This window comes from Lygodium microphyllum, chromosome 22 (assembly GCF_053477565.2).
Source record: "Lygodium microphyllum isolate KBCC chromosome 22, Lygodium_microphyllum_v1.1.10, whole genome shotgun sequence".
Classification (NCBI taxonomy): Eukaryota; Viridiplantae; Streptophyta; class Polypodiopsida; order Schizaeales; family Lygodiaceae; genus Lygodium; species Lygodium microphyllum.
In genome coordinates, this window is record NC_141156.1 from 26,212,678 (window position 1) to 26,227,291 (window position 14,614).

Below are 14,614 nucleotides of genomic sequence, written 5' to 3' on the forward strand. Positions count from 1 at the left end.
GGAAGTAACGACTGGAAAACGGCGTGATCCGTGGAGGACGAGAGGAGGTGTTTGATGACGTCGCGGATTTCTCGGACGTCCTCAGATACCTCGTGGAGAAGTTTTGTGGAGTTTCCCCCAATTTCTTAAGCTTTTAACTTCAAGACTAAGCTTTTTGAAGCAAAAGTTATGGCTTCTTACTGTATTATCCACGATTTTAGTGAAGAAGATGATTGCGTGGTCCTCCGCCGACAGAGCCTGGTCCTTCGCGATCTGACAGTGGAAATAGGGGTTCTTGATCGCCAGAAGTCTGCCTGTATCGACGGTTCGCGACGAGATTGACTGTAGAGGCCGTTTGTTCCTGGAGCTCCGCCTTCGCCCGAGATTGGTAGCGATTGGAAGCCCTTGATCTCTGCTCCGCTCTGATACCACTGGTGCGCAGATCGGATGCAGATAGCTCATGTGGTGAATCCCGGAAGGTCCCCAAGAACAAAGTACTCTACTTTTTAGCACAAAAACCCATGTAAAAGCAAGCACGACACGAGACAAGAGACAAATTGGGTTCAATCTCCCCCATGCCTTGTGTGAGCGCTTCACAAAGCATGTATTTAATGTATATTTCCAATCTTCATGCTCAAAAATATCCCAATTACAAAAATATGACAAGCTTTTAGCTTTTGAGTTTGCTTTCTACCAAAAATAGGAAAATAAAGCTAATGGACGGTGCCCATAGAGTCTGGCACGCCCAATCTCAATGTCCAAATAGAAATAACATATCCAGGCGCATAAGCGCATACAAAATAATAATAAATAATCGATGTCTCTATAGACATAACAAAATATAGGCGTGGCGCCTATCAAAATATAGTCCAAAAGTCGAAAACCCGCTAGACTCCAATGCTTTCCTCCGCCACTGCTGCTATCTCTACACATCAACTGAAGCATTCACAATCGTTAGTAAAATAACACAATTAAACCGACAAAAGTGAATACCTAGCAGTTTTCAGCTACATAAATAAATCAACTGGTTAGAAATAAATCCTAACCTTAATTTAGTATGAGTGCGCACTCTAAACTCATAAACGTTTATTAATTTAATATGCATTTTGCGGAATCACCCGCTATGGAATCACCCATGTACACACTAAATTAATGAAACGCCCGAAAAGGACAGGCGTCCCCATCAACTTCTCGCACAAAGAATCCTCTTTGCGTATGAGCCCCGGTCATCTAAGTAAGTTTACGGAATCCACTGTAAAACCTCACGGAATCCACCGTGGAATATGCCTCCTGGCATCAGATGGATTCATGTTTTATGAAAAGAGATTATATATTACAGTATCATTTAGATCTTTTGTTTTGAATGAGATTCATTGTCCTCCATATCAAGGTCACAGAGGTATTATATCTACTTTGCGTATATTGACTGAAGATTTTTATTGGCCACATATGGACACTAATGTATCTAACTTTGTTTCTGAATGTTTGGTTTGTCAAAGAGTTAAGAGACATCATGGTAAATAGTATGGATTACTTATGCCTTTATCTATTCCATCAAGACCATGGGAACAGATTTCTATGGATTTTATTACTGGTTTACCTAATACTAAAGCTAACCATGATATGATTTGGACTATAGTCGACAGGTTTAGTAAACAAGCATATTTCATTCCATGTAAGAAAACTTTAACAGCATCTCAAGCAGCACAATTGTTTTTGAAAACTGTTTTCACTAATCATGGATTACCAAAAGTTATTATTTCTCACCAAGATTCTAGATTTTGTAACAACTTTTGGATTACTTTGTTTGCTAACCTAGGAACAAAGATTGATTTCTCATCTGCATCTCATCCTGAAACTAATGGACAAATAGAAACCACACACATCTACAAAGAAAGCACCGTTTGAAGTGATTTATGGTTATAGATTGTCTACACCTGTTGCATCTTTATCAAATAGAATTCAGAGTGCTGATGACATTGCTAATATGCATGCTACTATTTTTAATGAGGTTAAAGACATGATTGCCAAAGCCCAGCAATCGTATACAAAACAAGCCAATAAGAAAAGAGAGGCCATGAATTTCAAAGTTGATGACTATGTTTGGTTGAGAATAGAAAAACGTAGATTAAAAAGTGTAGATAAACACCTAGTTGTGAAATTAGCACCTAGATTCTATGGACCATTTAAGATCATTCACAAAACCAATGACAATGCATTCAAGTTAGAACTACTACCTCACTGGAAAATTCACAACACATTTCACATTAGTTTATTACGACCCTTTAGAGGCCAATTACCTGTACACCCTGTTTATGAAAACCCACCTTTGTTAGAAGAAGAGACTAAAATACTTGAGCCTGAAGCTATCATAGATACTGACTTTATGACTACTAGAACTGGACGTAGATATTCTAGATATTTGGTCAAGTTTAAAAACCATCCTGTTGAAGAACCCCAATGGATGCATGCTAGAGACTTAAATGCTTTTCCCACTCTGTTAGCTCCACATTGAGCTAATAGCAATTGAGGACAATTGCTATCCCACCCCAGGGGTATGATGCCAGGAGGCATATTTCACGGTGGATTCCATGCCACTGTGGATTCCGTGAGGTTTTACGGTGGATTCCGTAAACTTTGTTGACCGGGGCTCATACACAAAGTGGAGTCTTTGTGCGAGAAGTTGATGGGGACGCCTATCCTTTTCGGGCGTTTCATTAATTTAGTGTGTACATGGGTGATTCCATAGCAGGTGATTCCGCAAAATACATATTAAATTAATAAACGTTTATGAGTTTAAAGTGCGTACTCGTGATAAATTAAGGTTAGGATTGATTTCTAACCAGTTGATTTATTTATGTAGCTGAAGACTGCTAGGCATTCACTTTTGTCGATTTAATTGCATTATTTTACTAATGATTGTGAATGCTTCAGTTGATGCGTAGAGATAGCAGTAGTGGTGGCTGAGGAAAGCATTGGAGGATAGCGTGTATTCGAGTTATCACTTATATTTTGATGGGCGCATACCTTAGGCATGGCGCCTGTATTTTGTCGCGTCTATTTATTGAGGCGTTGGATATTTATTTATTATTTTGTATGTGCATGGGCGCACGATTATGATATTTGTATTTGGACATTGTATTGGATATGCCTGACTCTTTGGGCGCCGCCCATTAGCTTTATTTCTATTTTGTGCTAAAGCAAACTCAAAAGCCAAAAGCGTGCTATTTTGTAATTTGGGCTATTATTTAAGCTTGAAGATGATTAATACATAAAATACATGCTTTGTGGAGCGCTCACACAAGGCATGGGGGGAGATTGCACCCAATTGGTCTCTTGTACATGTCGTGCATGCTTTCCACCTTGAGTTTTGTGCAAAAAGTAGAGTTCTTTTGTTCTTGGGGACCTTCCGGCGTTCACTACGTGAGCATACAGCATCCGATCTGTGCATCAGTGGTATCAGAGCAAAGCTGAGATCGAGAGCTTCCAATCGCTACCCATCTTGTGCGAAGGCGGAGCTCTTGGAATGATCGAGCTCTACAGTCATTCTCATCGCGAACAGTCGATACGGGTGGATTCCTGGTGGTCAAGAACCTCTGTTTACAGCCTCTGATCGCGAAGGACCGGCCTACAATGGCGGATGACCACTCCAACATCTTCTTATCCAAGTCGTCTTCTCAGAAGTTCAGAGATAAGTTTCATAACTTCTATAAAGCTTAAAAGCTTCAAGGCTAAGCTTTTTAAAAGCTTAGCCCATTATTTTTTTTAATTTAGCGGCATCAGCGGCCCTTCTCCGTGATTTTCGGCGTGATAAAATGCCCCCCCTTAAAAATCGTCGTTTACTGCCAGACTAGCCATAAGCTAAGTTACCCAAGTCATTAGTCATACAAATCCTCCAAGTTGATCAAGTTTCGTAAGTCTGCAACTCTGCAAGTTCGGCAAGTCGCCAGAAGTCAGAATAGACTTGTGCCCAAAACTCCCATAAGGACTGTTCCTGCGCAGAAGCACAGAATTGCAAAGTTGTTCCTTGGAAGGCTCTGTTCGCATACGCAGACTTGCTGAACTAGTTTCAACACATGCATAAGGTCAAAACGCAGATTTTACAAAGGTTTCCAATCCCGCAATTGCCAAAGACGAAGACCGTGAAAGCTAAACAAAAATATATAAGCCTTGTACACCCGATCTTGAGCTACGCTCATCCCGCTAATTGGATTTTGGGAGTGTGAGGTCTTTTGAAGTTTTGCAGGATGATGGAACAAAATATGGATGATTTAATGGCTGAAGGCGATCTTCCTGAACCTACGGTGGAACAAAAGTTGGATTTAATTATGATGCAGTTGGATGAAGAACGAAGAGCCCGACAAGCATTGCAAGTTCAATTGGCCAATTTACAAAGATTGACTACCGACAAAGAGGAACCACAACCTAAAGATCTTATCCGATGAACCATTGATGCGAATCTCGAAGCTCAATCCATCCGCAAAGAAACAAAGATAAGTAAAAGAAATTTCAAATTCCATACTTTCAATGGCACTCGAGATGGAAAAACTGTTCTTGCATTCATCAGTCAGTTTTATGATTACTTTCATGAAGAGACATACGCTGAAAAAGATAAAATCAAGTGTGTCACTGATCATTTAGTGGATAGACCATCTCTTTGGTGGACCGTGGTTCATAAGAGTATAGATTGTCCCACTACCTGGGAGAGTTTCAAGAAGAAGTTTATGCAGAACTTCCTTCCTCCACAATTCCATGAAAAAGCCATAAAGCAATGGGACCTTCTTCAGCAAAGAGATCATGAACCTATTTCTCAGTACACCGAACGCTTTTGGAATGCCTTGCTCCAATTACACATGCTTGAAGATGTACCTGAAGCGACTCACAAGCGCAAGTATATGTCTGGATTACTTGGGCATTACTACGCTGAAGTCAATATGTTCAAGCGTGCAACTCTTGAAGATGCAATTTCTTTAGCTCATGACACTGAAGACAAGATTCGAGGAAGAGACAAGCGTCCACAACAATTTCAAGCACATGGTAACTATGGTTCTAAGCAATTCAATTCAAATTTTACAAGATTCAACCAAAGTCGATTTCCTTCATCATCTTTCCGTAAGACTTGGACAAAACCACCTCCTTTGCCATCAAATACCAATCAAAACCCTAAGCCATCTTCACAACCAAATCCTAATATTCCTAGAATTCCTGCCATTGCAAACAATGTATCTAAAGCCAAACCTATAGTGTGTTACAAATGCCATCAACCTGGACATCTAGCAGCCAATTGCCAATCGAAGAAGCCACATGTCCATATCAACTATCTTGGAGCAATGGAAGATGAAGAACATGAGGAAATGCCTGTCTTTACGGAAGATGAGGACGACATTACTACTCCTTCAGATACTTTACCAGGTATGCCAACTCCACATTCTTTGTTGACAATGAAATGTTTAGTACATGGAAAAGAAAAGATTATTTTGCATGGATGATGGTAGTACACATGATTTTATTTATGCAAAGTTAGTGAAAGAATTGAAATTACAAAATGTTCTTATGCATTATCGCATTAAAGCAGCATTCTTAGGCACAAGCTATAATGGAACACAAGAGGTGCATGATTTAGAAATTCAAATTGGTGAATACACTAAAAGAAGGAATTTTCTAGTTGTACCATTACAGTCCAGTGATATTATTTTAGATATGCCTTGGCGTCATCAGCATAATCCTGACATAGATTATTCCACGCATTCAATTAATATTCATTTTCAAGGAAAACACATTACATTGTATGGTATGCATGCATCTAATGGTTTTCCACTGCTTACTCATACTCAAGCTAAACGTGCATTACGCAAAAGTAGTAAATCTTATCTAATTTGGGTGAATGAACTACAAGCTAAAGAAAAACATATGCACCCTAGGCATAAAGAATTTCTTGCACAATTTAAAGATTGTTTTGCTGAAGATCTACCAGCTGGACTACCTCCTGCACGTCTTGAAGACCACAAAATAGATTTAATTCCTGGTACACAACCACCTTGTAAAGCACCATATAGGCATAACTAGATAGAGCAGAAAGAAATTCAAAATCAAGTTGAGGAATTATTAAATAGAGGATTGATTAGACCTAGTAGTTCTCCATTTAGTGCACCTGTTTTATTAGTAAAGAACAATAATAATACTTATCGTATGTGCATTGATTATCGTGCTCTAAATAAGATTACTGTAAAGAATAGATATCAAATTCCTAGGGGCGATGATCTTATGGATAAACTATAAGGTTCTGCCATATTTAGTAAAATAGATCTTAAATCTGGTTATCATCAAGTGAGATTAGATAAATCTGACATATTCAAGACTGCGTTTAGAACACAATTTGGTCATTATGAATTTTTAGTGATGCCTTTTGGATTACCTAGGGCACCTGCTACATTTAGTAGATTGATGAATCGCATATTTTTGAAATATCAACATTGTGTTATAGTATTCTTTGATGATATCTTGGTATTCAATATAAATGAGAAAGAGCATTATGAACATCTGTCTTTGGTTTTCAAGTTATTGAAAGATAATCAATTGTATGCTAATCTGGAAAAGAGTGAGTTCTTTCAAATAGAAATTGAATATCTAAGTCATATTGTGTCATCAGAACGTATTAAAGTTGACCCTAAGAAGATAGAAGCAATATTGAACTGGCCAATACCTAAAAATGTGCAGGAGTTCTTTTCTAGGTCTTGCTAGTTTTTACAGGAAATTTGTGCGAAATTTTTCATTACTTGCTTTGCCTTTGACTAAACTTTTAAAGAAAGGTATTGTTTATCATTGGTCTGATAATCAACAGAAATCTTTTGATTTATTGAAACATGCATTAACCCATGCTCTTGTATTACCACTACCTGATTTCAATAGACCATTCTTTTTAGTAGTTACTGATGCTAGCGGATCTGGAATAGGAGCCGTACTTATGCAAGATAATCATCCCAAAGCCTATTCTAGTTGTAAATTCAAACCCTCCGAATGATGGACCTAAAAACGGGCCGGCACTGGCTCATGCACTAGCCGGGCCTCATCACTACGCACAAGACAGCCCCTCGGCCTCGCGGCCAGGAGCGTCTATCAAAATCTCTGTCTTCCTAAACATTGCGTTTGTAATACGTTGTAGTCCAACTGATCCTAACCCAATATTACTCCTCAGAGGGAGTCCCTTACACATAGCCAAAAGGCTCGAATCACATACACATGGGGTTTCTCCTACGGCTGAATGCCGTCAACCCTCTGCGACTCTCCTACACCTTGGGGATTGGCCCCTCGATGCGTCGCTCAACATATAAACATTTCGCACAAAAGTCGCTCAAGGTACCAAATAAGCGTGTCCACGAGTGTACCATTCCTTCCTCACGTACTTTCCCCTTTAGGATCCGCGTCTACCTACAGCATGGGTACCTCACTGCCTCTCATCGTAGGTCATGTTCTAATAAACCAATTGCAATGCATGTCCAGGAGCTGGTCACTGATATTTCCTAAATTCTTTTCATGCTCTATGCATTTGGTGGATGCCTAGTGCTCAAACATTTAGCAAACAGTATCGTGCACAAGTGCAAAACCATTCTTTTAATGGTTTCCAACTACCGTTCGTGCTTCGTTGCATGGGCCTAGCACCGAGGTGATCCTCATGCTACTAAGCTCTTAATTTTAATTATCATCCGTCCTAAATGCTATGCATAGAAATCAACAACTTTCCCATCATCTCACACGGCATTTAGACATATTTCAACTCCTCTACCCTTCCCCGTTTAAATATTGCATCGTTGGATAGGTTTATAGGATATTTTGACATCATTTTATGTGAAAAAAACGGAAAAAGACACACTAGAACAAGAAGGTGGGGTTGAACTGATGCAAATCCTCATGCTTCAGTCCCCACAAACATTCACAAACATTGCTCTTATTTATCCTTATTTTTCGAAACCCAAAATATATTTTTCCCCTATTTTTAAAGGTTTTTCCACCCTTTTCTTGTATTTTCCCTTATTTTTTGCATCATTTAACTACTGAAAATTCAAAACAGGTTATGGGCTGTGGCCCTTAGTTCATTCTTACAGAAAAATGAAAGTTTAGTTGATGTTCCTATTCATTTTTCCATTTTTATGCCAAAAAACCATCATTTTCCCTTGATTTTTCATATTTTACGTGTTTTAGCATGTTATTTTGAACCACAAGATGCATATTTTTCTGATTTTCTGATTATGACTAGCAAGAACTCATGGAAAACAGCAACATAAACAATTTTTAGCCCACATGAACAACATTTCATCAATCAAAAGCCATAAAATCTCAAATTTCCTTTGAAAATTTTGAATTACCGCTTATTTGCGTGTTTCGGGTTTTATGTCCATGGCTGCAAATCTGAAAATCAGCAGCACTTCATGTCCAGCACAATCACAAATCACCATTTCCAGCCCGTGGAGCAATCCGATCCATGCCGGACAAGCCTCCATCATTCTTTCTTCTTGCTTCTTCTTCCCACATGAACTTGCCTTTAGAAGAGAGAGAGGGAGGAGAGAGAAAGACTGAAATCAGAGATCTTCAAAGAGAGCATCATTTGACGGGCGAAGGGCGGCGAAGTGATTGGCATCCAAGGGGGAATGAGGGGCAATGATGATTGGCAGGGGTTGTTTGCAGGCTGCATGCTTGATCATCAAGCATGATGGTGCATTTTTCGGACGTAATGGCGCCTTCATCCTCCTCTTTTTCTCACCACGATTTTGCATGTTTCATTTCATGTGACTTTTAATCTTGGGCTCCCAAAGGTCACTTGCCCACTTTGGCCAAATTTTGTCCACCCCTTCGCATCTTGACCGGTTTCTTGGCCATTTCCCCGTCCGGACTCGGAATCGAGCTCTGAAAAATCCTGGGCGTCCGGCTTAGCATCCCGCATTGGCCAGTAGCTCTTGCTAACCCGCACGACTGTCTGAAAAATTATGAAAAATCAACAAGTGTCGCTCGGGCACCTTTAAAGCACTTTGACGCTTAAAATCGTCCTAGATCGAGCCGCCGCCTTTGACATTGAATATTTTTCCCTTGATATTCATAATTTTTAGCTATTTTTAAGCACTTCCCGTCACCTAAATTCCGCTCTCATTGGCGACCACGAGATAGGGCAACTCAGCCCGTCGAATCCACGAACAGATCTGCACATAAACAACCAAAGAAGCATCAAACTGATACAAAACAAATGTATAATAAAACTCAGCACAATGCTCCCCCTACCCCTGGACAGAACCAAGGCATGACATCCACAAGGAGTAGGCCTAGCATCATCTAATAGAAGATCTGAAGTGAGTCACTAACCAGCTGCTCCAACACAGCCAAACTAAAAAGAATTGTCAAAGAGGTTGCCCTAAGTGGTAGTCTGCACTACTTACCAACTAAAGACAACACAACTAGGAGCTCCTACAAGGCGAGGACTCCTACAGCCTGATCAAAGAGTATTTTCTTTCAGTACATGTCTTCTTTTAGGGTTTATATTGGATGAACATACTTGGGCATGTAAAAAGGAGGGAGCTGAGCGTAGTGACCCAAGGAGAATAGGGCATCGGCCTCAGGACCTGTCTCGGCACCCAAGAACCCCAAGCCCTCGCAAGGCAACACTTATTTCTTTTCTAACGCTCACTTTTATTTTCGCTCCAACCTTCCTTGTTTTGTCATTTTTTGCAGCAAGTAGCCACCCCTAGGAAGACAAGGTATCGGCCCCGGGTCTGATTCGTCCCCAAGAACCTACCAGGCCTTCGCAAGGCAATGATCAACTGCTTATATATTTTCATTCCGTTTCTTTTCTTTTCTTTGAGAGGGGTTAGAACCCCTTTTTACACACCTTCGTATTTATATTCATCTTTTAGGATGTATAGAGTTTCTTGGCATCATCATTATTATCTTCTGGCAGGCTTCTCTAACTGCCTCACTACTAACAAGAACTCCTAGAACGGCTGCCTAGCAGGCTAGCAGAACAGGGCCACTAGGATGTCCTTCTAAAACAGGTCTTTCGATGCCTGACAATGTCTTTACAGGAGGCAATGACTACTCCGACCTCCCTCAAACATACTTAGCCTAAACCTGGGACTTCATACCTTGGTTGCCAGTCCCCAACAAAAATGTATCCCCTCGACAAGTACAAATACACATATAACAGGAAAGAAAGGTACTCGTAAAGGAGAGGTATCACCTGGATTGGCCACAAGAAGCTTCCATCGCAGCAAAGGCTCCACCAAATTCCACGAACCACGAAACCTGTCTAGCATAACACTTAAACAAAAACCCCCATTAAACGCACCCGCACTAGACAGGGAAATGGCCCTCTTGGCCTAATGAAATGAAACAATACTACTCATAACATCCTCCTGGAAATAATTATGATAGACATCAAAGCATACCATTCCCAGGGGAACAAAGGATCGTAGCCCTAAACTAGGTGCATTAGATTATGACCTATCCCTCCTGGTATATTGCAAGAGGTGTTCGCATCACATGTCATCTAATCAGTCTATGGGTCCCAGATAATAAAGGCAGATGAGTCTCGCTTACCCTCTGCATTACCCAGATCAACCATCGTCTACCAAAGAGGGCATGTTCAGAAAGCATACCCCACAAACGACCAGGTCCTGTCTCACCATCAATAGATATATCAGGACAAGGGCCACAATTAAAGAAGAGGTCCTCTTCATACGCGAAATTAGCCAATGAATCGGCAAACTGATTCCAATTCCATGGAATCAGCTGAAAAGACACTCTATCGAATTCGTCTAGCAGGGCTATGGCAGTATGATGGTACATGCAAAGGATGGGGTTTCGCACCATGTACGTCCCATTGAGTTGATTTAAAACCAACTGAGAGTCCCCTTTCACCAATAACTGACGGATACCACCCTTCTTTGCAATATTCAAACCCATAATCAGGGCTTTGTATTCGGCCATATTATTGGTAAAATTCACCTCGAGATAAGCAGCTAACTTCATGACAATGCGTCGTCAGGGGTCTCGGATGACAACTCCTACACTTCCTTTTTTGGATGCACCCCTGGACGCCCCATCAAAGTACAAGGTGTACGTCCATAAAGGGTTTGCATATCCCGCCATCCTGAATTCTACTCGTAATTATGGTAATCGAAATTCAGCATATTCAACGGGTGGTTTGTAGGCTCCATCCCTCCATCATCATTGAATCCAACAGGGATGCTCGTCAAAATTTGTAGGCAGTGATGGCAGAAGACCTTGATCTCCCAAATAAATGTCCCGCCTTCTTGCTCAATCACCTTGTATCCTTTGCTCCACCAAATGAGCTTTCCCTGATAATACCTCTGTTCCAAATGTGGGTGTTTTAAATAAGGGATCAGACGATCCATCAACCTCTATCACGATTTCCTTGCAGATGTTTGATCAATCTCGCCTAGACCTGCAAGGCAGTCATAGCATTAGTGCAGTCAGAAATAATAAGGTTTAATCTTATTAAGATTAACCTTATTTTTAAATTCTATCCCCTCAAGGTCAGCTAACAAGACTGTGGATTTATTCTTTCTTATTCTAACGATCCTATAGGGCCCATCCCATTTGGGCTCTAGCTTGCCTGGAAATAATTCACGTCGTGCATCATAATACAGAACAAGCTGTCCTTTCTTGAAGGTGTATTTCTTGGCTCTGAGGTCGTGTAGCTGCTTCATTCGGCGCTTCGCCACCTCTTGGTGCAATAAGCTCTGCAGCTTAAGCTCATCTAAATGTGCCAGTGTCGTCAAGCACTCAAAAAGTGCGTCTTCATCGCTCAAAGAATGATTGATGGCAAACCGAATAGTCAGCAGCTCAATTTCTAAAGGCAAGACACACTCCTCCCCATATACTAGCTTGAACGGGGTATGGCCAGTGGCTCGTTTGAAAGTCGTATTGTAGGCCCACACTGCCACGTATAACTTTTTATCCCAATCCCGTTTCTTTTCCGACACAATTTTGGACAGGATGCCCACAAGATGCTTGTTGGTGCTTTCAACTTGCCCATTGGCTTGCGGATTATATGGGGTTGTCTTGTTATGCTTGATTTGCCACATCTCTGTCAAACCTTTGATCACCTTATTCAAGAAATGGGTTCCGCGGTCCGACACTAATTATTTCGGTGGACCAAACCGGCATATTATCTGCTCTAAAAGGAAATTAGCAGTTTCTTTAGCATCATCTTTCCTTGTTGCACGTGCTTCTGACCACTTTGTGAAGTAGTCAGTTGCTACAATGATGTACCTCTTTTGTGTAGTCGACGACGGAGTAATAGGACCCACAAAGTCTATTCCCAACTTCTCAAATGGAAGTATCGCCATAATAGGGGTGAGTGGTCGTTTCCTATTCTCTCGACTATCATGTCGTTGGCAAATATCGCATCTCTTAACATACGCAAACGCATCCTGGAAGATGGTAGACCAACAATAACCTGCTCTTAAAGCCTTTTGTGCTGTAAACCGTCCAGCAAAATGGCCACCGCAAGCAGAATCATGGCACTCTTCCAAAATGAATGGCACCTCGTCAGGCATCACACACCGGCGATAGATGTCATCAACCCCTTGCCGATATAATGTACCTGCGATCAAAGCAAACTTTAACGCTTGCTGCTTAATTTTCCTTCTCTCAGCTTTAGATAATTCGGATCCCGCCTCTCCTGTTGATAAATAATGCGTTATTGCAGCATACCAGGAGGGAATAGATGCCGTATCTATTTTAAATAACAACTCCATGTCACTACCTTCAGCCACAGATTCTTTCGGCTCCCCAAAGTCCACTAGACATTCCACGATGCCTTGCAACCTTGGTGGCTTACTCTTGATTTCAAATCAAATTCCTGCAAAGTGATCAACCACTTTGCTAGACGATCAGGCGGCTGTAGCTTATTCATCAATAGTCGAAGTCCCTCCGCCTCCGTATAAAGCACGACTTTCTCATAGAGAATGTAATGCCTGAATTTCTTGGTCCCAAAGACCATCGCTAGACACAATTTCTCCATGTAAGTATAATTGATTTCGGATACCCCTAGCTTCCAACTAGCAAAAGCAATCGGGTGGTACCACTTCTCTTCCCAAATTTGGGCTAAACAGCAGCTGATACTATACATGGTGGCTGCCGAAAATATATAGAACACCTCACCTCTTTTAGGTGCTTTTAAAATGGGCGCTCTTGCTAGCTCTTGTTTCACATCCTCGAATGCTACCTTACAAGGGTCACCCCATACAAACGAATAGCTAAAGGACAATAAATTTGTAAGCGGCAATGTTCTTTCTACTAAGGCGTTGATGAATCTACGGTAGTAACCAACCGAAGACAGAAAGCTATGAACCTCTTTCGGAGTGCGTGGTGGACCCATGGCAACTATAACTTTGACCTTCTCGGGGTCTGTCGCAATTCCTACCGAACTGACCACATGACCCAGCAATAGCCCATAAGGTACTCCAAAAACACACTTCCGTGGGTTTAGGGCGATGCAAAATTGTCTACAGCGCTCAAAGCATTTTCTTAGAATGATCAACTGCCTTTCTCTCACGGTGGCAGCCCCTAAGTCATCAATAAACACCTTCAACTCTTCAGGGTATATGTCACCGAATGTCTTATCTGCTGTTCGTTGCCACGAACCTGGCGCATTGCATAAACCAAAGGCCATCACATGGTACGCAAAAGTACCAAATACAGTGATAAAAGTTGTTTTCAACTTATCCTCTTCTGCAATTGCCATTTGGTTGTATCCTGCAAAGCAATCCATAAACGAATATATCTCCCTACCCGCTAATTGATCCAAAATCTGGTCAATAAATGGCAACGGTAGTAGTCCTTAACTGTCTGCTTATTCAGCTTCCTAAAGTCTATACATAAACGGATTTGATTATTCTTCTTCTTTCTTATCACCACTGGCGAACACCATTCCGTGTGTTGCACAGGAAAAATCAAACCCGCTTTTCGAAGCTTCTGTAACTCTTCAAACAGGCCGTCCCTCAGTTCGAAAGGCATACGCCTTACTTTCTGCCATAGAGGACGACTGCCCTCTTTCAACGGAATTGTATGAACAGCAAGACTAGGAGGGATGCCTCTCAACTCATCATAACTCCAGGCAAAGATATCACGGAATTCCTGGATCAAGGCCACATAGTCCTCCCTTTCTGCTGAGCTGAGCATAGAACCTAATTTGATTGGCCGCGAATCATCAGGCGTACCAAGGTCTAGCTCGATAACATCTGCATCTCTTATACGATCTTGGCCCTCTATCGGCTCGTTCAAAGTGATCTGATAGATGTCTTCCGTGGTGGATCCCTCTTTGGACTCATCACTCGATGATGTCTCACTGGCAGATAAATCTTCTAATGTCTCCAATTCTGTAGAAGATAGAGGAGCTCTCTCACTCTGCGGGGACTCAGGATAAGCATCAACCACCACACGCTGGGCACCTCTACCGAATATTAGTAGACCGGCGGGTATATCCACTTGGCAGTCCGCTTGCAAGATCCAAGGTCGTTCGAGTAATACTTGGTAACTTGGATGGCCTGCAAAACGAATCACCCTAAAGTCCAACAGGCATTCTACATTTGCAACAGTGACATGGACCTTAGTAATGCAGCCT